The sequence below is a fragment of the Salmo salar genome, chromosome ssa17, assembly GCF_905237065.1.
Source record: "Salmo salar chromosome ssa17, Ssal_v3.1, whole genome shotgun sequence".
Taxonomy (NCBI): domain Eukaryota; kingdom Metazoa; phylum Chordata; class Actinopteri; order Salmoniformes; family Salmonidae; genus Salmo; species Salmo salar.
Window position 1 is genome coordinate 20504351 of NC_059458.1, and position 23150 is coordinate 20527500.

Sequence of the window (23150 nt, forward strand, 5' to 3'; positions counted from 1 at the left end):
TTTTAGCAATGAAGTGCGAACAATTAATTTTTTTCTCTATATCATGGGCATGTGTAAGTGCCTTCCGTTACAGCTTTTTTTTACTGCTTCTATCAGTTCGTATAGGTGAAAAGGATTTCGCAGTACACCAGTGGCCTGAGACACTGGCCTCCTAAGCCATGGATTGTGATTCCTACTCTTTTCTGCATAGTCTAAAAGCAGAGTGGCGCAGCGGTAGCGTGCTGGGCCCATAACCCAGAGGTCGATGGATCGAAACCATCCTCTGCTAAACAGTTTATTTTTAGCAATGAAGTGCGAACAATAATTTTTTTCTCTATATCATGGGCATGTGTAAGTGCCTTCCGTTACACATTTTTTATACTGCTTCTATCAGTTCGTATAGGTGAAAAGGATTTCACAGTACCCCAGTGGCCTAAGACACTGGCCTCCTAAGCCATGGATTGTGGGTCTTACTGTTTTCTGGAGTGGTTGAAAGCAAAGTGGCGCAGCGGAAGCGTGCTGGGCCCATAACCCAGAGGTCGATGGATCGAAACCATCCTCTGCTAAACAGCTTATTTTTAGCAATGAAGTGCGAACAATTAATTTTTTTCTCTATATCATGGGCATGTGTAAGTGCCTTCCGTTACACCTTTTTTTACTGCTTCTATCAGTTCGTATAGGTGAAAAGGATTTCGCAGTACACCAGTGGCCTGAGACACTGGCCTCCTAAGCCATGGATTGTGATTCCTACTCTTTTCTGCATAGTCTAAAAGCAGAGTGGCGCAGCGGTAGCGTGCTGGGCCCATAACCCAGAGGTCGATGGATCGAAACCATCCTCTGCTAAACAGTTTATTTTTAGCAATGAAGTGCGAACAATAATTTTTTTTCTCTATATCATGGGCATGTGTAAGTGCCTTCCGTTACACATTTTTTTTACTGCTTCTATCAGTTCGTATAGGTGAAAAGGATTTCACAGTACCCAGTGGCCTAAGACACTGGCCTCCTAAGCCATGGATTGTGGGTCTTACTCTTTTCTGGAGTGGTTGAAAGCAGAGTGGCGCAGCGGAAGCGTGCTGGGCCCATAACCCAGAGGTCGATGGATCGTAACCATCCTCTGCTAAACAGCTTATTTTTAGCAATGAAGTGAGAACAATAAATTTTTTTCTCTATATCATGGGCATGTGTAAGTGCCTTCCGTTACACCTTATTTTTACTGCTTCTATCAGTTCGTATAGGTCAAAAGGATTTCACAGTACCCCAGTGGCCTAAGACACTGGCCTCCTAAGCCATGGATTGTGGGTCTTACTCTTTTCTGCAGTGGTTGAAAGCAGAGTGGCGCAGCGGAAGCGTGCTGGGCCCATAACCCAGAGGTCGATGGATCGAAACCATCCTCTGCTAAACAGCTTATTTTTAGCAATGAAGTGCGAACAATAATTTTTTTTCTCTATATCATGGGCATGTGTAAGTGCCTTCCGTTACACATTTTTTTACTGCTTCTATCAGTTCGTATAGGTGAAAAGGATTTCACAGTACCCCAGTGGCCTAAGACACTGGCCTCCTAAGCCATGGATTGTGGGTCTTACTCTTTTCTGGAGTGGTTGAAAGCAGAGTGGCGCAGCGGAAGCGTGCTGGGCCCATAACCCAGAGGTCGATGGATCGAAACCATCCTCTGCTAAACAGTTTATTTTTAGCAATGAAGTGCGAACAATATTTTTTTTTCTCTATATCATGGGCATGTGTAAGTGCCTTCCGTTACACATTTTTTTTACTGCTTCTATCAGTGCGTATAGGTGAAAAGGATTTCACAGTACCCCAGTGGCCTAAGACACTGGCCTCCTAAGCAATGGATTGTGATTCCTACTCTTTTCACGGAGTGGTTGAAAGCAGAGTGGCGCAGCGGAAGCGTGCTGGGCCCAGAGGTCGATGGATCAAAACCATCCTCTGCTAAACAGTTTGTTTTTAGCATTGAAGTGCGAAGAAAAAAAATCTGCTATATCATGGGCATTTGTCAGTGCCTTCTGTTACACATTTTTTTTACTGATTCAATGAGTTTGTACTGGTCGTAACTGAACTACAGTGCCCCAGTGGCCTAATGGATAAGGCACTGACCTTTTATGCCAGTGATTGTGGGTTTAAGTCCCATCTGGGGTGTTCGAAAGCAGAGTGGCGCAGCGGAAGCGTGCTGGGCCCATAACCCAGAGGTCGATGGATCGAAACCATCCTCTGCTAAACAGCTTATTTTTAGCAATGAAGTGCGAACAATACATTTTTTTCTCTATATCATGGGCATGTGTAAGTGTCTTCCGTTACACATTTTTTTTACTGCTTCTATCAGTTCGTATAGGTGAAAAGGATTTCACAGTACCCCAGTGGCCTATGACACTGGCCTCCTAAGCCATGGATTGTGGGTCTTACTCTTTTCTGGAGTGGTTGAAAGCAGAGTGGCGCAGCGGAAGCGTGCTGGGCCCATAACCCAGAGGTCGATGGATCGAAACCATCCTCTGCTAAACAGTTTATTTTTAGCAATGAAGTGAGAACAATAAAAAAAATTCTCTATATCATGGGCATGTGTAAGTGCCTTCCGTTACACCTTATTTTTACTGCTTCTATCAGTTCGTATAGGTCAAAAGGATTTCACAGTACCCCAGTGGCCTAAGACACTGGCCTCCTAAGCCATGGATTGTGGGTCTTACTCTTTTCTGCAGTGGTTGAAAGCAGAGTGGCGCAGCGGAAGCGTGCTGGGCCCATAACCCAGAGGTCGATGGATCGAAACCATCCTCTGCTAAACAGTTTATTTTTAGCAATGAAGTGCGAACAATAATTTTTTTTCTCTATATCATGGGCATGTGTAAGTGCCTTCCGTTACACATTTTTTTTACTGCTTCTATCAGTTCGTATAGGTGAAAAGGATTTCACAGTACCCCAGTGGCCTAAGACACTGGCCTCCTAAGCCATGGATTGTGGGTCTTACTCTTTTCTGCAGTGGTTGAAAGCAGAGTGGCGCAGCGGAAGCGTGCTGGGCCCATAACCCAGAGGTCGATGGATCGAAACCATCCTCTGCTAAACAGTTTATTTTTAGCAATGAAGTGCGAACAATATTTTTTTTTCTCTATATCATGGGCATGTGTAAGTGCCTTCCGTTACACATTTTTTTTACTGCTTCTATCAGTTCGTATAGGTGAAAAGGATTTCACAGTACCCCAGTGGCCTAAGACACTGGCCTCCTAAGCAATGGATTGTGATTCCTACTCTTTTCACGGAGTGGTTGAAAGCAGAGTGGCGCAGCGGAAGCGTGCTGGGCCCAGAGGTCGATGGATCAAAACCATCCTCTGCTAAACAGTTTGTTTTTAGCATTGAAGTGCGAAGAAAAAAAATCTGCTATATCATGGGCATTTGTCAGTGCCATCTGTTACACATTTTTTTTACTGCTTCAATGAGTTTGTACTGGTCGTAACTGAACTACAGTGCCCCAGTGGCCTAATGGATAAGGCACTGACCTTTTATGCCAGTGATTGTGGGTTTAAGTCCCATCTGGGGTGTTCGAAAGCAGAGTGGCGCAGCGGAAGCGTGCTGGGCCCATAACCCAGAGGTCGATGGATCGAAACCATCCTCTGCTAAACAGCTTATTTTTAGCAATGAAGTGCGAACAATACATTTTTTTCTCTATATCATGGGCATGTGTAAGTGTCTTCCGTTACACATTTTTTTTACTGCTTCTATCAGTTCGTATAGGTGAAAAGGATTTCACAGTACCCCAGTGGCCTATGACACTGGCCTCCTAAGCCATGGATTGTGGGTCTTACTCTTTTCTGGAGTGGTTGAAAGCAGAGTGGCGCAGCGGAAGCGTGCTGGGCCCATAACCCAGAGGTCGATGGATCGAAACCATCCTCTGCTAAACAGTTTATTTTTAGCAATGAAGTGAGAACAATAAAAAAATTTCTCTATATCATGGGCATGTGTAAGTGCCTTCCGTTACACCTTATTTTTACTGCTTCTATCAGTTCGTATAGGTCAAAAGGATTTCACAGTACCCCAGTGGCCTAAGACACTGGCCTCCTAAGCCATGGATTGTGGGTCTTACTCTTTTCTGCAGTGGTTGAAAGCAGAGTGGCGCAGCGGAAGCGTGCTGGGCCCATAACCCAGAGGTCGATGGATCGAAACCATCCTCTGCTAAACAGCTTATTTTTAGCAATGAAGTGCGAACAATATTTTTTTTTCTCTATATCATGGGCATGTGTAAGTGCCTTCCGTTACACATTTTTTTTACTGCTTCTATCAGTTCGTATAGGTGAAAAGGATTTCACAGTACCCCAGTGGCCTAAGACACTGGCCTCCTAAGCCATGGATTGTGGGTCTTACTCTTTTCTGGAGTGGTTGAAAGCAGAGTGGCGCAGCGGAAGCGTGCTGGGCCCATAACCCAGAGGTCAATGGATCGAAACCATCCTCTGCTAAACAGTTTATTTTTAGCAATGAAGTGCGAACAATATTTTTTTTTCTCTATATCATGGGCATGTGTAAGTGCCTTCCGTTACACATTTTTTTTACTGCTTCTATCAGTGCGTATAGGTGAAAAGGATTTCACAGTACCCCAGTGGCCTAAGACACTGGCCTCCTAAGCAATGGATTGTGATTCCTACTCTTTTCACGGAGTGGTTGAAAGCAGAGTGGCGCAGCGGAAGCGTGCTGGGCCCAGAGGTCGATGGATCAAAACCATCCTCTGCTAAACAGTTTGTTTTTAGCATTGAAGTGCGAAGAAAAAAATCTGCTATATCATGGGCATTTGTCAGTGCCTTCTGTTACACATTTTTTTTACTGATTCAATGAGTTTGTACTGGTCGTAACTGAACTACAGTGCCCCAGTGGCCTAATGGATAAGGCACTGACCTTTTATGCCAGTGATTGTGGGTTTAAGTCCCATCTGGGGTGTTCGAAAGCAGAGTGGCGCAGCGGAAGCGTGCTGGGCACATAACCCAGAGGTCGATGGATCGAAACCATCCTCTGCTAAACAGCTTATTTTTAGCAATGAAGTGCGAACAATACATTTTTTTCTCTATATCATGGGCATGTGTAAGTGCCTTCCGTTACACATTTTTTTTACTGCTTCTATCAGTTCGTATAGGTGAAAAGGATTTCACAGTACCCCAGTGGCCTAAGACACTGGCCTCCTAAGCCATGGATTGTGGGTCTTACTCTTTTCTGGAGTGGTTGAAAGCAGAGTGGCGCAGCGGAAGCGTGCTGGGCCCATAACCCAGAGGTCGATGGATCGAAACCATCCTCTGCTAAACAGTTTATTTTTAGCAATGAAGTGCGAACAATAAAAAAATTTCTCTATATCATGGGCATGTGTAAGTGCCTTCCGTTACACATTATTTTTACTGCTTCTATCAGTTCGTATAGGTCAAAAGGATTTCACAGTACCCCAGTGGCCTAAGACACTGGCCTCCTAAGCCATGGATTGTGGGTCTTACTCTTTTCTGCAGTGGTTGAAAGCAGAGTGGCGCAGCGGAAGCGTGCTGGGCCCATAACCCAGAGGTCGATGGATCGAAACCATCCTCTGCTAAACAGCTTATTTTTAGCAATGAAGTGCGAACAATAATTTTTTTCTCTATATCATGGGCATGTGTAAGTGCCTTCCGTTACACATTTTTTTTACTGCTTCTATCAGTTCGTATAGGTGAAAAGGATTTCACAGTACCCCAGTGGCCTAAGACACTGGCCTCCTAAGCCATGGATTGTGGGTCTTACTCTTTTCTGGAGTGGTTGAAAGCAGAGTGGCGCAGCGGAAGCGTGCTGGGCCCATAACCCAGAGGTCGATGGATCGAAACCATCCTCTGCTAAACAGTTTATTTTTAGCAATGAAGTGCGAACAATATTTTTTTTTCTCTATATCATGGGCATGTGTAAGTGCCTTCCGTTACACATTTTTTTTACTGCTTCTATCAGTGCGTATAGGTGAAAAGGATTTCACAGTACCCCAGTGGCCTAAGACACTGGCCTCCTAAGCAATGGATTGTGATTCCTACTCTTTTCACGGAGTGGTTGAAAGCAGAGTGGCGCAGCGGAAGCGTGCTGGGCCCAGAGGTCGATGGATCAAAACCATCCTCTGCTAAACAGTTTGTTTTTAGCATTGAAGTGCGAAGAAAAAAAATCTGCTATATCATGGGCATTTGTCAGTGCCTTCTGTTACACATTTTTTTTACTGATTCAATGAGTTTGTACTGGTCGTAACTGAACTACAGTGCCCCAGTGGCCTAATGGATAAGGCACTGACCTTTTATGCCAGTGATTGTGGGTTTAAGTCCCATCTGGGGTGTTCGAAAGCAGAGTGGCGCAGCGGAAGCGTGCTGGGCACATAACCCAGAGGTCGATGGATCGAAACCATCCTCTGCTAAACAGCTTATTTTTAGCAATGAAGTGCGAACAATACATTTTTTTCTCTATATCATGGGCATGTGTAAGTGTCTTCCGTTACACATTTTTTTTACTGCTTCTATCAGTTCGTATAGGTGAAAAGGATTTCACAGTACCCCAGTGGCCTATGACACTGGCCTCCTAAGCCATGGATTGTGGGTCTTACTCTTTTCTGGAGTGGTTGAAAGCAGAGTGGCGCAGCGGAAGCGTGCTGGGCCCATAACCCAGAGGTCGATGGATCGAAACCATCCTCTGCTAAACAGTTTATTTTTAGCAATGAAGTGAGAACAATAAAAAAATTCTCTATATCATGGGCATGTGTAAGTGCCTTCCGTTACACCTTATTTTTACTGCTTCTATCAGTTCGTATAGGTCAAAAGGATTTCACAGTACCCCAGTGGCCTAAGACACTGGCCTCCTAAGCCATGGATTGTGGGTCTTACTCTTTTCTGCAGTGGTTGAAAGCAGAGTGGCGCAGCGGAAGCGTGCTGGGCCCATAACCCAGAGGTCGATGGATCGAAACCATCCTCTGCTAAACAGTTTATTTTTAGCAATGAAGTGCGAACAATAATTTTTTTTATCTATATCATGGGCATGTGTAAGTGCCTTCCGTTACACATTTTTTTTACTGCTTCTATCAGTTCGTATAGGTGAAAAGGATTTCACAGTACCCCAGTGGCCTAAGACACTGGCCTCCTAAGCCATGGATTGTGGGTCTTACTCTTTTCTGCAGTGGTTGAAAGCAGAGTGGCGCAGCGGAAGCGTGCTGGGCCCATAACCCAGAGGTCGATGGATCGAAACCATCCTCTGCTAAACAGTTTATTTTTAGCAATGAAGTGCGAACAATAATTTTTTTTCTCTATATCATGGGCATGTGTAAGTGCCTTCCGTTACACATTTTTTTTACTGCTTCTATCAGTTCGTATAGGTGAAAAGGATTTCACAGTACCCCAGTGGCCTAAGACACTGGCCTCCTAAGCCATGGATTGTGATTCCTACTCTTTTCACGGAGTGGTTGAAAGCAGAGTGGCGCAGCGGAAGCGTGCTGGGCCCAGAGGTCGATGGATCAAAACCATCCTCTGCTAAACAGTTTGTTTTTAGCAATGAAGTGCGAAGAAAAAAAATCTGCTATATCATGGGCATGTGTAAGTGCCTTCTGTTACACATTTTTTTTACTGCTTCAATGAGTTTGTACTGGTCGTAACTGAACTACAGTGCCCCAGTGGCCTAATGGATAAGGCACTGACCTTTTATGCCAGTGATTGTGGGTTTAAGTCCCATCTGGGGTGTTCGAAAGCAGAGTGGCGCAGCGGAAGCGTGCTGGGCCCATAACCCAGAGGTCGATGGATCGAAACCATCCTCTGCTAAACAGCTTATTTTTAGCAATGAAGTGCGAACAATACATTTTTTCTCTATATCATGGGCATGTGTAAGTGTCTTCCGTTACACATTTTTTTACTGCTTCTATCAGTTCGTATAGGTGAAAAGGATTTCACAGTACCCCAGTGGCCTAAGACACTGGCCTCCTAAGCCATGGATTGTGGGTCTTACTCTTTTCTGGAGTGGTTGAAAGCAGAGTGGCGCAGCGGAAGCGTGCTGGGCCCATAACCCAGAGGTCGATGGATCGAAACCATCCTCTGCTAAACAGTTTATTTTTAGCAATGAAGTGAGAACAATAAAAAAAATTCTCTATATCATGGGCATGTGTAAGTGCCTTCCGTTACACCTTATTTTTACTGCTTCTATCAGTTCGTATAGGTCAAAAGGATTTCACAGTACCCCAGTGGCCTAAGACACTGGCCTCCTAAGGCATGGATTGTGGGTCTTACTCTTTTCTGCAGTGGTTGAAAGCAGAGTGGCGCAGCGGAAGCGTGCTGGGCCCATAACCCAGAGGTCGATGGATCGAAACCATCCTCTGCTAAACAGTTTATTTTTAGCAATGAAGTGCGAACAATAATTTTTTTCTCTATATCATGGGCATGTGTAAGTGCCTTCCGTTACACATTTTTTTTTACTGCTTCTATCAGTTCGTATAGGTGAAAAGGATTTCACAGTACCCCAGTGGCCTAAGACACTGGCCTCCTAAGCCATGGATTGTGGGTCTTACTCTTTTCTGCAGTGGTTGAAAGCAGAGTGGCGCAGCGGAAGCGTGCTGGGCCCATAACCCAGAGGTCAATGGATCGAAACCATCCTCTGCTAAACAGTTTATTTTTAGCAATGAAGTGCGAACAATATTTTTTTTTCTCTATATCATGGGCATGTGTAAGTGCCTTCCGTTACACATTTTTTTTACTGCTTCTATCAGTTCGTATAGGTGAAAAGGATTTCACAGTACCCCAGTGGCCTAAGACACTGGCCTCCTAAGCAATGGATTGTGATTCCTACTCTTTTCACGGAGTGGTTGAAAGCAGAGTGGCGCAGCGGAAGCGTGCTGGGCCCAGAGGTCGATGGATCAAAACCATCCTCTGCTAAACAGTTTGTTTTTAGCATTGAAGTGCGAAGAAAAAAAATCTGCTATATCATGGGCATTTGTCAGTGCCTTCTGTTACACATTTTTTTTACTGCTTCAATGAGTTTGTACTGGTCGTAACTGAACTACAGTGCCCCAGTGGCCTAATGGATAAGGCACTGACCTCCTATGCCAGTGATTGTGGGTTTAAGTCCCATCTGGGGTGTTCGAAAGCAGAGTGGCGCAGCGGAAGCGTGCTGGGCCCATAACCCAGAGGTCGATGGATCGAAACCATCCTCTGCTAAACAGCTTATTTTTAGCAATGAAGTGCGAACAATACATTTTTTTCTCTATGTCATGGGCATGTGTAAGTGCCTTCCGTTACACATTTTTTTTACTGCTTCTATCAGTTCGTATAGGTGAAAAGGATTTCACAGTACCCCAGTGGCCTAAGACACTGGCCTCCTAAGCCATGGATTGTGGGTCTTACTCTTTTCTGGAGTGGTTGAAAGCAAAGTGGCGCAGCGGAAGCGTGCTGGGCCCATAACCCAGAGGTCGATGGATCGAAACCATCCTCTGCTAAACAGCTTATTTTTAGCAATGAAGTGAGAACAATAAAAAAATTTCTCTATATCATGGGCATGTGTAAGTGCCTTCCGTTACACCTTATTTTTACTGCTTCTATCAGTTCGTATAGGTCAAAAGGATTTCGCAGTACCCCAGTGGCCTGAGACACTGGCCTCCTAAGCCATGGATTGTGGGTCTTACTCTTTTCTGCAGTGGTTGAAAGCAGAGTGGCGCAGCGGTAGCGTGCTGGGCCCATAACCCAGAGGTCGATGGATCGAAACCATCCTCTGCTAAACAGTTTATTTTTAGCAATGAAGTGCGAACAATAATTTTTTTCTCTATGTCATGGGCATGTGTAAGTGCCTTCCGTTACACATTTTTTTACTGCTTCTATCAGTTCGTATAGGTGAAAAGGATTTCACAGTACCCCAGTGGCCTAAGACACTGGCCTCCTAAGCAATGGATTGTGGGTCTTACTCTTTTCTGCAGTGGTTGAAAGCAGAGTGGCGCAGCGGAAGCGTGCTGGGCCCATAACCCAGAGGTTGATGGATCGAAACCATCCTCTGCTAAACAGCTTATTTTTAGCAATGAAGTGCGAACAATACATTTTTTTCTCTATATCATGGGCATGTGTAAGTGCCTTCCGTTACACATTTTTTTTACTGCTTCTATCAGTTCGTATAGGTGAAAAGGATTTCACAGTACCCCAGTGGCCTAAGACACTGGCCTCCTAAGCCATGGATTGTGGGTCTTACTCTTTTCTGGAGTGGTTGAAAGCAGAGTGGCGCAGCGGAAGCGTGCTGGGCCCATAACCCAGAGGTCGATGGATCGAAACCCTCCTCTGCAAAACAGTTTATTTTTAGCAATGAAGTGAGAACAATACATTTTTTTCTCTATATCATGGGCATGTGTAAGTGCCTTCCGTTACACCTTATTTTTACTGCTTCTATCAGTTCGTATAGGTCAAAAGGATTTCACAGTACCCCAGTGGCCTAAGACACTGGCCTCCTAAGCCATGGATTGTGGGTCTTACTCTTTTCTGGAGTGGTTGAAAGCAGAGTGGCGCAGCGGAAGCGTGCTGGGCCCATAACCCAGAGGTCGATGGATCGAAACCATCCTCTGCTAAACAGTTTATTTTTAGCAATGAAGTGCGAACAATAATTTTTTTTCTCTATATCATGGGCATGTGTAAGTGCCTTCCGTTACACATTTTTTTTACTGCTTCTATCAGTTCGTATAGGTGAAAAGGATTTCACAGTACCCCAGTGGCCTAAGACACTGGCCTCCTAAGCCATGGATTGTGGGTCTTACTCTTTTCTGGAGTGGTTGAAAGCAGAGTGGCGCAGCGGAAGCGTGCTGGGCCCATAACCCAGAGGTCGATGGATCTAAACCATCCTCTGCTAAACACCTTGTTTTTAGCAATGAAGTGCGAACAATACATTTTTTTCTCTATATCATGGGCATGTGTAAGTGCCTTCCGTTACACCTTATTTTTACTGCTTCTATCAGTTCGTATAGGTCAAAAGGATTTCACAGTACCCCAGTGGCCTAAGACACTGGCCTCCTAAGCCATGGATTGTGGGTCTTACTCTTTTCTGCAGTGGTTGAAAGCAGAGTGGCGCAGCGGAAGCGTGCTGGGCCCAGAGGTCGATGGATCGAAACCATCCTCTGCTAAACAGTTTATTTTTAGCAATGAAGTGCGAACAATAATTTTTTTCTCTATATCATGGGCATGTGTAAGTGCCTTCCGTTACACATTTTTTTACTGCTTCTATCAGTTCGTATAGGTGAAAAGGATTTCACAGTACCCCAGTGGCCTAAGACACTGGCCTCCTAAGCCATGGATTGTGATTCTTACTCTTTTCACGGAGTGGTTGAAAGCAGAGTGGCGCAGCGGAAGCGTGCTGGGCCCAGAGGTCGATGGATCAAAACCATCCTCTGCTAAACAGTTTGTTTTTAGCATTGAAGTGCGAAGAAAAAAAATCTGCTATATCATGGGCATTTGTCAGTGCCATCTGTTACACATTTTTTTTACTGCTTCAATGAGTTTGTACTGGTCGTAACTGAACTACAGTGCCCCAGTGGCCTAATGGATAAGGCACTGACCTCCTATACCAGTGATTGTGGGTTCAAGTCCCATCTGGGGTGTTCGAAAGCAGAGTGGCGCAGCGGAAGCGTGCTGGGCCCATAACCCAGAGGTCGATGGATCGAAACCATCCTCTGCTAAACAGTTTTTTTTTAGCAATGAAGTGCGAACAATAATTTTTTTTTCTCTATGTCATGGGCATGTGTAAGTGCCTTCCGTTACACATTTTTTTTTACTGCTTCTATCAGTTCGTATAGGTGAAAAGGATTTCACAGTACCCCAGTGGCCTAAGACACTGGCCTCCTAAGCCATGGATTGTGGGTCTTACTCTTTTCTGGAGTGGTTGAAAGTAAAGTGGCGCAGCGGAAGCGTGCTGGGCCCATAACCCAGAGGTCGATGGATCGAAACCATCCTCTGCTAAACAGCTTATTTTTAGCAATGAAGTGCGAACAATTACTTTTTTCTCTATATCATGGGCATGTGTAAGTGCCTTCCGTTACAGCTTTTTTTTACTGCTTCTATCAGTTCGTATAGGTGAAAAGGATTTCGCAGTACACCAGTGGCCTGAGACACTGGCCTCCTAAGCCATGGATTGTGATTCCTACTCTTTTCTGCATAGTCTAAAAGCAGAGTGGCGCAGCGGTAGCGTGCTGGGCCCATAACCCAGAGGTCGATGGATCGAAACCATCCTCTGCTAAACAGTTTATTTTTAGCAATGAAGTGCGAACAATAATTTTTTTCTCTATGTCATGGGCATGTGTAAGTGCCTTCCGTTACACATTTTTTTTACTGCTTCTATCAGTTCGTATAGGTGAAAAGGATTTCACAGTACCCCAGTGGCCTAAGACACTGGCCTCCTAAGCCATGGATTGTGGGTCTTACTGTTTTCTGGAGTGGTTGAAAGCAAAGTGGCGCAGCGGAAGCGTGCTGGGCCCATAACCCAGAGGTCGATGGATCGAAACCATCCTCTGCTAAACAGCTTATTTTTAGCAATGAAGTGCGAACAATTAATTTTTTTCTCTATATCATGGGCATGTGTAAGTGCCTTCCGTTACACCTTTTTTTTACTGCTTCAATCAGTTCGTATAGGTGAAAAGGATTTCGCAGTACACCAGTGGCCTGAGACACTGGCCTCCTAAGCCATGGATTGTGATTCCTACTCTTTTCTGCATAGTCTAAAAGCAGAGTGGCGCAGCGGTAGCGTGCTGGGCCCATAACCCAGAGGTCGATGGATCGAAACCATCCTCTGCTAAACAGTTTATTTTTAGCAATGAAGTGCGAACAATAATTTTTTTTCTCTATATCATGGGCATGTGTAAGTGCCTTCCGTTACACATTTTTTTTACTGCTTCTATCAGTTCGTATAGGTGAAAAGGATTTCACAGTACCCAGTGGCCTAAGACACTGGCCTCCTAAGCCATGGATTGTGGGTCTTACTCTTTTCTGGAGTGGTTGAAAGCAGAGTGGCGCAGCGGAAGCGTGCTGGGCCCATAACCCAGAGGTCGATGGATCGAAACCATCCTCTGCTAAACAGCTTATTTTTAGCAATGAAGTGCGAACAATACATTTTTTTCTCTATATCATGGGCATGTGTAAGTGTCTTCCGTTACACATTTTTTTTACTGCTTCTATCAGTTCGTATAGGTGAAAAGGATTTCACAGTACCCCAGTGGCCTATGACACTGGCCTCCTAAGCCATGGATTGTGGGTCTTACTCTTTTCTGGAGTGGTTGAAAGCAGAGTGGCGCAGCGGAAGCGTGCTGGGCCCATAACCCAGAGGTCGATGGATCGAAACCATCCTCTGCTAAACAGTTTATTTTTAGCAATGAAGTGAGAACAATAACAAATTTTCTCTATATCATGGGCATGTGTAAGTGCCTTCCGTTACACCTTATTTTTACTGCTTCTATCAGTTCGTATAGGTCAAAAGGATTTCACAGTACCCCAGTGGCCTAAGACACTGGCCTCCTAAGCCATGGATTGTGGCTCTTACTCTTTTCTGCAGTGGAAGAAAGCAGAGTGGCGCAGCGGAAGCGTGCTGGGCCCATAACCCAGAGGTTGATGGATCGAAACCATCCTCTGCTAAACAGTTTATTTTTAGCAATGAAGTGCGAACAATAATTTTTTTTCTCTATATCATGGGCATGTGTAAGTGCCTTCCGTTACACATTTTTTTTACTGCTTCTATCAGTTCGTATAGGTGAAAAGGATTTCACAGTACCCCAGTGGCCTAAGACACTGGCCTCCTAAGCCATGGATTGTGGGTCTTACTCTTTTCTGGAGTGGTTGAAAGCAGAGTGGCGCAGCGGAAGTGTGCTGGGCCCATAACCCAGAGGTCGATGGATCGAAACCATCCTCTGCTAAACAGCTTATTTTTAGCAATGAAGTGCAAACAATACATTTTTTTCTCTATATCATGGGCATGTGTAAGTGCCTTCCGTTACACCTTATTTTTACTGCTTCTATCAGTTCGTATAGGTCAAAAGGATTTCACAGTACCCCAGTGGCCTAAGACACTGGCCTCCTAAGCCATGGATTGTGGGTCTTACTCTTTTCTGCAGTGGTTGAAAGCAGAGTGGCGCAGCGGAAGCGTGCTGGGCCCAGAGGTCGATGGATCGAAACCATCCTCTGCTAAACAGTTTATTTTTAGCAATGAAGTGCGAACAATAATTTTTTTTCTCTATATCATGGGCATGTGTAAGTGCCTTCCGTTACACATTTTTTTTACTCCTTCTATCAGTTCGTATAGGTGAAAAGGATTTCACAGTACCCCAGTGGCCTAAGACACTGGCCTCCTAAGCCATGGATTGTGGGTCTTACTCTTTTCTGGAGTGGTTGAATGCAGAGTGGCGCAGCGGAAGCGTGCTGGGCCCATAACCCAGAGGTCAATGGATCGAAACCATCCTCTGCTAAACAGTTTATTTTTAGCAATGAAGTGCGAACAATATTTTTTTTTCTCTATATCATGGGCATGTGTAAGTGCCTTCCGTTACACATTTTTTTTACTGCTTCTATCAGTTCGTATAGGTGAAAAGGATTTCACAGTACCCCAGTGGCCTAAGACACTGGCCTCCTAAGCAATGGATTGTGATTCCTACTCTTTTCACGGAGTGGTTGAAAGCAGAGTGGCGCAGCGGAAGCGTGCTGGGCCCAGAGGTCGATGGATCAAAACCATCCTCTGCTAAACAGTTTGTTTTTAGCATTGAAGTGCGAAGAAAAAAAATCTGCTATATCATGGGCATTTGTCAGTGCCATCTGTTACACATTTTTTTTACTGCTTCAATGAGTTTGTACTGGTCGTAACTGAGCTACAGTGCCCCAGTGGCCTAATGGATAAGGCACTGACCTCCTATGCCAGTGATTGTGGGTTCAAGTCCCATCTGGGGTGTTCGAAAGCAGAGTGGCGCAGCGGAAGCGTGCTGGGCCCATAACCCAGAGGTCGATGGATCGAAACCATCCTCTGCTAAACAGTTTTTTTTTAGCAATGAAGTGCGAACAATAATTTTTTTTCTCTATGTCATGGGCATGTGTAAGTGCCTTCCGTTACACATTTTTTTTACTGCTTCTATCAGTTCGTGTAGGTGAAAAGGATTTCACAGTACCCCAGTGGCCTAAGACACTGGCCTCCTAAGCCATGGATTGTGGGTCTTACTCTTTTCTTGAGTGGTTGAAAGCAAAGTGGCGCAGCGGAAGCGTGCTGGGCCCATAACCCAGAGGTCGATGGATCGAAACCATCCTCTGCTAAACAGCTTATTTTTAGCAATGAAGTGCGAACAATTACTTTTTTTCTCTATATCATGGGCATGTGTAAGTGCCTTCCGTTACAGCTTTTTTTTACTGCTTCTATCAGTTCGTATAGGTGAAAAGGATTTCGCAGTACACCAGTGGCCTGAGACACTGGCCTCCTAAGCCATGGATTGTGATTCCTACTCTTTTCTGCATAGTCTAAAAGCAGAGTGGCGCAGCGGTAGCGTGCTGGGCCCATAACCCAGAGGTCGATGGATCGAAACCATCCTCTGCTAAACAGTTTATTTTTAGCAATGAAGTGCGAACAATAATTTTTTTTCTCTATGTCATGGGCATGTGTAAGTGCCTTCCGTTACACATTTTTTTTACTGCTTCTATCAGTTCGTATAGGTGAAAAGGATTTCACAGTACCCCAGTGGCCTAAGACACTGGCCTCCTAAGCCATGGATTGTGGGTCTTACTGTTTTCTGGAGTGGTTGAAAGCAAAGTGGCGCAGCGGAAGCGTGCTGGGCCCATAACCCAGAGGTCGATGGATCGAAACCATCCTCTGCTAAACAGCTTATTTTTAGCAATGAAGTGCGAACAATTAATTTTTTTCTCTATATCATGGGCATGTGTAAGTGCCTTCCGTTACACCTTTTTTTTACTGCTTCTATCAGTTCGTATAGGTGAAAAGGATTTCGCAGTACACCAGTGGCCTAAGACACTGGCCTCCTAAGCCATGGATTGTGGGTGTTACTCTTTTCTGCAGTGGTTGAAAGCAGAGTGGCGCAGCGGAAGCGTGCTGGGCCCATAACCCAGAGGTCGATGGATCGAAACCATCCTCTGCTAAACAGTTTATTTTTAGCAATGAAGTGCGAACAATAATTTTTTTTCTCTATATCATGGGCATGTGTAAGTGCCTTCCGTTACACATTTTTTTTACTGCTTCTATCAGTTCGTATAGGTGAAAAGGATTTCACAGTACCCCAGTGGCCTAAGACACTGGCCTCCTAAGCCATGGATTGTGGGTCTTACTCTTTTCTGGAGTGGTTGAAAGCAGAGTGGCGCAGCGGAAGCGTGCTGGGCCCATAACCCAGAGGTCGATGGATCGAAACCATCCTCTGCTAAACAGCTTATTTTTAGCAATGAAGTGCGAACAATTAATTTTTGTCTCTATATCATGGGCATGTGTAAGTGCCTTCCGTTACACCTTTTTTTTACTGCTTCTATCAGTTCGTATAGGTGAAAAGGATTTCGCAGTACACCAGTGGCCTGAGACACTGGCCTCCTAAGCCATGGATTGTGATTCCTACTCTTTTCTACATAGTCTAAAAGCAGAGTGGCGCAGCGGAAGCGTGCTGGGCCCAGAGGTCGATGGATCGAAACCATCCTCTGCTAAACAGCTTATTTTTAGCAATGAAGTTCGAACAATTAATTTTTTTCTCTATATCATGGGCATGTGTAAGTGCCTTCCGTTACACATTTTTTTTACTGCTTCTATCAGTTCGTATAGGTGAAAAGGATTTCACAGTACCCCAGTGGCCTATGACACTGGCCTACTAAGCCATGGATTGTGGGTCTTACTCTTTTCTGGAGTGGTTGAAAGCAGAGTGGCGCAGCGGAAGCGTGCTGGGCCCATAACCCAGAGGTCGATGGATCGAAACCATCCTCTGCTAAACAGTTTATTTCTAGCAATGAAGTGTGAACACATTTTTTTCTCGCTATAGCATGGGCATGTGTCAGTGCCTTCCGTTACACATTTTTTTTACTGCTTCTATCTGTTCGTATAGGTGAAAAAGATTTCACAGTACACCAGTGGCCAGAGACACTGGCCTCCTAAGCCATGGATTGTGAATCCTACTCTTTTCACGGAGTGGTTGAAAGCAGAGTGGCGCAGCGGAAGCGTGCTGGGCCCAGAGGTCGATGGATCAAAACCATCCTCTGCTAAACAGTTTGTTTTTAGCATTGAAGTGCGAAGAAAAAAAATCTGCTATATCATGGGCATTTGTCAGTGCCTTCTGTTACACATTTTTTTTACTGCTTCAATGAGTTTGTACTGGTCGTAACTGAACTACAGTGCCCCAGTGGCCTAATGGATAAGGCACTGACCTCCTATGCCAGTGATTGTGGGTTCAAGTCCCATCTGGGGTGTTTGAAAGCAGAGTGGCGCAGCGGAAGCGTGCTGGGCCCATAACCCAGAGGTCGATGGATCGAAACCATCCTCTGCTAAACAGTTTATTTTTAGCAATGAAGTGCGAACAATAATTTTTTTTCTCTATGTCATGGGCATGTGTAAGTGCCTTCCGTTACACATTTTTTTTACTGCTTCTATCAGTTCGTATAGGTGAAAAGGATTTCACAGTACCCCAGTGGCCTATGACACTGGCCTACTAAGCCATGGATTGTGGGTCTTACTCTTTTCTGGAGTGGTTGAAAGCAGAGTGGCGCAGCGGAAGCGTGCTGGGCCCATAACCCAGAGGTCGATGGATCGAAACCATCCTCTGCTAAACAGTTTATTTCTAGCAATGATGTGTGAACACATTTTTTTTTCTCGCTATAGCATGGGCATGTGTCAGTGCCTTCCGTTACACATTTTTTTACTGCTTCTATCTGTTCGTATAGGTGAAAAAGATTTCACAGTACACCAGTGGCCAGAGACACTGGCCTCCTAAGCCATGGATTGTGAATCCTACTCTTTTCACGGAGTGGTTGAAAGCAGAGTGGCGCAGCGGAAGCGTGCTGGGCCCAGAGGTCGATGGATCAAAACCATCCTCTGCTAAACAGTTTGTTTTTAGCATTGAAGTGCGAAGAAAAAAATCTGCTATATCATGGGCATTTGTCAGTGCCTTCTGTTACACATTTTTTTTACTGCTTCAATGAGTTTGTACTGGTCGTAACTGAACTACAGTGCCCCAGTGGCCTAATGGATAAGGCACTGACCTCCTATGCCAGTGATTGTGGGTTCAAGTCCCATCTGGGGTGTTTGAAAGCAGAGTGGCGCAGCGGAAGCGTGCTGGGCCCATAACCCAGAGGTCGATGGATCGAAACCATCCTCTGCTAAACAGTTTATTTTTAGCAATGAAGTGCGAACAATAATTTTTTTTCTCTATGTCATGGGCATGTGTAAGTGCCTTCCGTTACACATTTTTTTTACTGCTTCTATCAGTTCGTATAGGTGAAAAGGATTTCACAGTACCCCAGTGGCCTAAGACACTGGCCTCCTAAGCCATGGATTGTGGGTCTTACTCTTTTCTGGAGTGGTTGAAAGCAAAGTGGAGCAGCGGAAGCGTGCTGGGCCCATAACCCAGAGGTCGATGGATCGAAACCATCCTCTGCTAAACAGCTTATTTTTAGCAATGAAGTGCGAACAATTAATTTTTTTCTCTATATCATGGGCATGTGTAAGTGCCTTCCGTTACACCTTTTTTTACTGCTTCTATCAGTTCGTATAGGTGAAAAGGATTTCGCAGTACACCAGTGGCCTGAGACACTGGCCTCCTAAGCCATGGATTGTGATTCCTACTCTTTTCAGCATAGTCTAAAAGCAGAGTGGCGCAGCGGTAGCGTGCTGGGCCCATAACCCAGAGGTCGATGGATCGAAACCATCCTCTGCTAAACAGTTTATTTTTAGCAATGAAGTGCGAACAATAATTTTTTTCTCTATATCATGGGCATGTGTAAGTGCCTTCCGTTACACATTTTTTTTACTGCTTCTATCAGTTCGTATAGGTGAAAAGGATTTCACAGTACCCCAGTGGCCTAAGACACTGGCCTCCTAAGCCATGGATTGTGGGTCTTACTCTTTTCTGGAGTGGTTGAAAGCAGAGTGGCGCAGCGGAAGCGTGCTGGGCCCATAACCCAGAGGTCGATGGATCGAAACCATCCTCTGCTAAACAGCTTATTTTTAGCAATGAAGTGCGAACAATAAATTTTTTTCTCTATATCATGGGCATGTGTAAGTGCCTTCCGTTACACATTTTTTTTACTGCTTCTATCAGTTCGTATAGGTGAAAAGGATTTCACAGTACACCAGTGGCCTAAGACACTGGCCTCCTAAGCCATGGATTGTGATTCCTACTCTTTTCTGCATAGTCTAAAAGCAGAGTGGCGCAGCGGAAGCGTGCTGGGCCCATAACCCAGAGGTCGATGGATCGAAACCATCCTCTGCTAAACAGTTTTTTTTAGCAATGAAGTGCGAACAATAATTTTTTTCTCTATATCATGGGCATGTGTAAGTGCCTTCCGTTACACATTTTTTTTACTGCTTCTATCAGTTCGTATAGGTGAAAAGGATTTCACAGTACCCCAGTGGCCAGAGACACTGGCCTCCTAAGCCATGGATTGTGGTTCTTACTCTTTTCACGGAGTGGTTGAAAGCAGAGTGGCGCAGCGGAAGCGTGCTGGGCCCAGAGGTCGATGGATCGAAACCATCCTCTGCTAAACAGTTTGTTTTTAGCATTGAAGTGCGAAGAAAAAAATCTGCTATATCATGGGCATTTGTCAGTGCCTTCTGTTACACATTTTTTTACTGCTTCAATGAGTTTGTACTGGTCGTAAATGAACTACAGTGCCCCAGTGGCCTAATGGATAAGGCACTGGCCTCCTAAGCCAGTGATTGTGGGTTCAAGTCCCATCTGGGGTGTTTGAAAGCAGAGTGGCGCAGCGGAAGCGTGCTGGGCCCATAACCCAGAGGTCGATGGATTGAAACCATCCTCTGCTAAACAGTTTATCTTTAGCAATGAAGTGCGAACAATAATTTTTTTCTCTATATCATGGGCATGTGTAAGTGCCTTCCGTTACATTTTTTTTACTGCTTCTATCAGTTCGTATAGGTGAAAAGGATTTCGCAGTACACCAGTGGCCTGAGACACTGGCCTCCTAAGACATGGATTGTGGTTCCTACTCTTTTCTGCATAGTCTAAAAGCAGAGTGGCGCAGCGGAAGCGTGCTGGGCCCATAACCCAGAGGTCGATGGATCGAAACCATCCTCTGCTAAACAGTTTATTTTTAGCAATGAAGTGCGAACAATACATTTTTTCTCTATATCATGGGCATGTGTAAGTGCCTTCCGTTACACATTTTTTTACTGCTTCTATCAGTTCGTATAGGTGAAAAGGATTTCACAGTACCCCAGTGGCCTAAGACACTGGCCTCCTAAGCCATGGATTGTGGGTCTTACTCTTTTCTGGAGTGGTTGAAAGCAGAGTGGCGCAGCGGAAGCGTGCTGGGCCCATAACCCAGAGTTCAATGGATCGAAACCATCCTCTGCTAAACAGCTTATTTTTAGCAATGAAGTGCGAACAATTAATTTTTTTCTCTATATCATGGGCATGTGTAAGTGCCTTCCGTTACACATTTTTTTTACTGCTTCTATCAGTTCGTATAGGTGAAAACGATATCACAGTACCCCAGTGGCCTAAGACACTGGCCTCATAAGCCATGGATTGTGGGTCTTACTCTTTTCTGCAGTGGTTGAAAGCAGAGTGGCGCAGCTGCAGCGTGCTGGGCCCATAACCCAGAGGTCGATGGATCGAAACCATCCTCTGCTAAACAGCTTATTTTTAGCAATGAAGTGCGAACAATTATTTTTTTCTCTATATCATGGGCATGTGTAAGTGCCTTCCGTTACACCTTTTTTTTTACTGCTTCTATCAGTTCGTATAGGTGAAAAGGATTTCGCAGTACACCAGTGGCCTGAGACACTGGCCTCCTAAGCCATGGATTGTGATTCCTACTCTTTTCTGCATAGTCTAAAAGCAGAGTGGCGCAGCGGAAGCGTGCTGGGCCCATAACCCAGAGGTCGATGGATCGAAACCATCCTCTGCTAAACAGTTTATTTTTAGCAATGAAGTGCGAACAATACATTTTTTTCTCTATATCATGGGCATGTGTAAGTGCCTTCCGTTACAATTTTTTTTTACTGCTTCTATCAGTTCGTATAGGTGAAAAGGATTTCACAGTACCCCAGTGGCCTAAGACACTGGCCTCCTAAGCCATGGATTGTGGGTCTTACTCTTTTCTGGAGTGGTTGAAAGCAGAGTGGCGCAGCGGAAGCGTGCTGGGCCCATAACCCAGAGGTCAATGGATGGAAACCATCCTCTGCTAAACAGCTTATTTTTAGCAATGAAGTTTGAACAATAAATTTTTTTCTCTATATCATGGGCATGTGTAAGTGCCTTCCGTTACACATTTTTTTTACTGCTTCTATCAGTTCGTATAGGTGAAAAGGATTTCACAGTACCCCAGTGGCCTAAGACACTGGCCTCCTAAGCCATGGATTGTGGGTCTTACTCTTTTCTGGAGTGGTTGAAAGCAGAGTGGCGCAGCGGAAGCGTGCTGGGCCCATAACCCAGAGTTCGATGGATCGAAACCATCCTCTGCTAAACAGCTTATTTTTAGCAATGAAGTGCGAACAATTAATTTTTTCTCTATATCATGGGCATGTGTAAGTGCCTTCCGTTACACATTTTTTTTACTGCTTCTATCAGTTCGTATAGGTGAAAACGATTTCACAGTACCCCAGTGGCCTAAGACACTGGCCTCATAAGCCATGGATTGTGGGTCTTACTCTTTTCTGCAGTGGTTGAAAGCAGAGTGGCGCAGCGGAAGCGTGCTGGGCCCATAACCCAGAGGTCGATGGATCGAAACCATCCTCTGCTAAACAGCTTATTTTTAGCAATGAAGTGCGAACAATTATTTTTTTCTCTATATCATGGGCATGTGTAAGTGCCTTCCGTTACACATTTTTTTACTGCTTCTATCAGTTCGTATAGGTGAAAAGGATTTCGCAGTACACCAGTGGCCTGAGACACTGGCCTCCTAAGCCATGGATTGTGATACCTACTCTTTTCTGCATAGTCTAAAAGCACAGTGGCGCAGCGGAAGCGTGCTGGGCCCATAACCCAGAGGTCGATGGATCGAAACCATCCTCTGCTAAACAGTTTATTTTTAGCAATGAAGTGCGAACAATACATTTTTTTCTCTATATCATGGGCATGTGTAAGTGCCTTCCGTTACACATTTTTTTACTGCTTCTATCAGTTCGTATAGGTGAAAAGGATTTCACAGTACCCCAGTGGCCTAAGACACTGGCCTCCTAAGCCATGGATTGTGGGTCTTACTCTTTTCTGGAGTGGTTGAAAGCAGAGTGGCGCAGCGGAAGCGTGCTGGGCCCATAACCCAGAGGTCAATGGATCGAAACCATCCTCTGCTAAACAGCTTATTTTTAGCAATGAAGTTTGAACAATTAATTTTTTTCTCTATATCATGGGCATGTGTAAGTGCCTTCCGTTACACATTTTTTTTACTGCTTCTATCAGTTCGTATAGGTGAAAAGGATTTCACAGTACCCCAGTGGCCTAAGACACTGGCCTCCTAAGCCATGGATTGTGGGTCTTACTCTTTTCTGGAGTGGTTGAAAGCAGAGTGGCGCAGCGGAGGCGTGCTGGGCCCATAACCCAGAGTTCAATGGATCGAAACCATCCTCTGCTAAACAGCTCATTTTTAGCAATGAAGTTCGAACAATTAATTTTTTTCTCTATATCATGGGCATGTGTAAGTGCCTTCCGTTACACCTTTTTTTTTACTGCTTCTATCAGTTCGTATAGGTGAAAAGGATTTCGCAGTACACCAGTGGCCTGAGACACTGGCCTCCTAAGCCATGGATTGTGATTCCTACTCTTTTCTGCAGTAGTCTAAAAGCAGAGTGGCGCAGCGGAAGCGTGCTGGGCCCATAACCCAGAGGTCGATGGATCGAAACCATCCTCTGCTAAACATTTTATTTTTAGCAATGAAGTGCGAACAATACATTTTTTTCTCTATATCATGGGCATGTGTAAGTGCCTTCCGTTACACATTTTTTTTACTGCTTCTATCAGTTCGTATAGGTGAAAAGGATTTCACAGTACCCCAGTGGCCAGAGACACTGGC

At 44.8% G+C, this 23150-nt stretch overlaps 4 non-coding genes across 4 annotated transcripts; all 4 read left to right on the forward strand.

Moving 5' to 3' along the window:
• Positions 1-14807: 14807 nt before the first annotated feature.
• trnar-ccu (transfer RNA arginine (anticodon CCU)) lies at positions 14808-14880 on the forward strand. The gene has a single exon. It is a non-coding gene; the product is annotated as a tRNA-Arg (tRNA).
• Positions 14881-17299: 2419 nt separating this feature from the next.
• Positions 17300-17372, forward strand: trnar-ccu (transfer RNA arginine (anticodon CCU)). Its single transcript has one exon. It is a non-coding gene; the product is annotated as a tRNA-Arg (tRNA).
• A 758-nt stretch (positions 17373-18130) lies between these two features.
• Positions 18131-18203, forward strand: trnar-ccu (transfer RNA arginine (anticodon CCU)). Its single transcript has one exon. It is a non-coding gene; the product is annotated as a tRNA-Arg (tRNA).
• A 1587-nt stretch (positions 18204-19790) lies between these two features.
• trnar-ccu (transfer RNA arginine (anticodon CCU)) lies at positions 19791-19863 on the forward strand. Its single transcript has one exon. It is a non-coding gene; the product is annotated as a tRNA-Arg (tRNA).
• The last annotated feature ends 3287 nt before the right edge of the window (positions 19864-23150 follow it).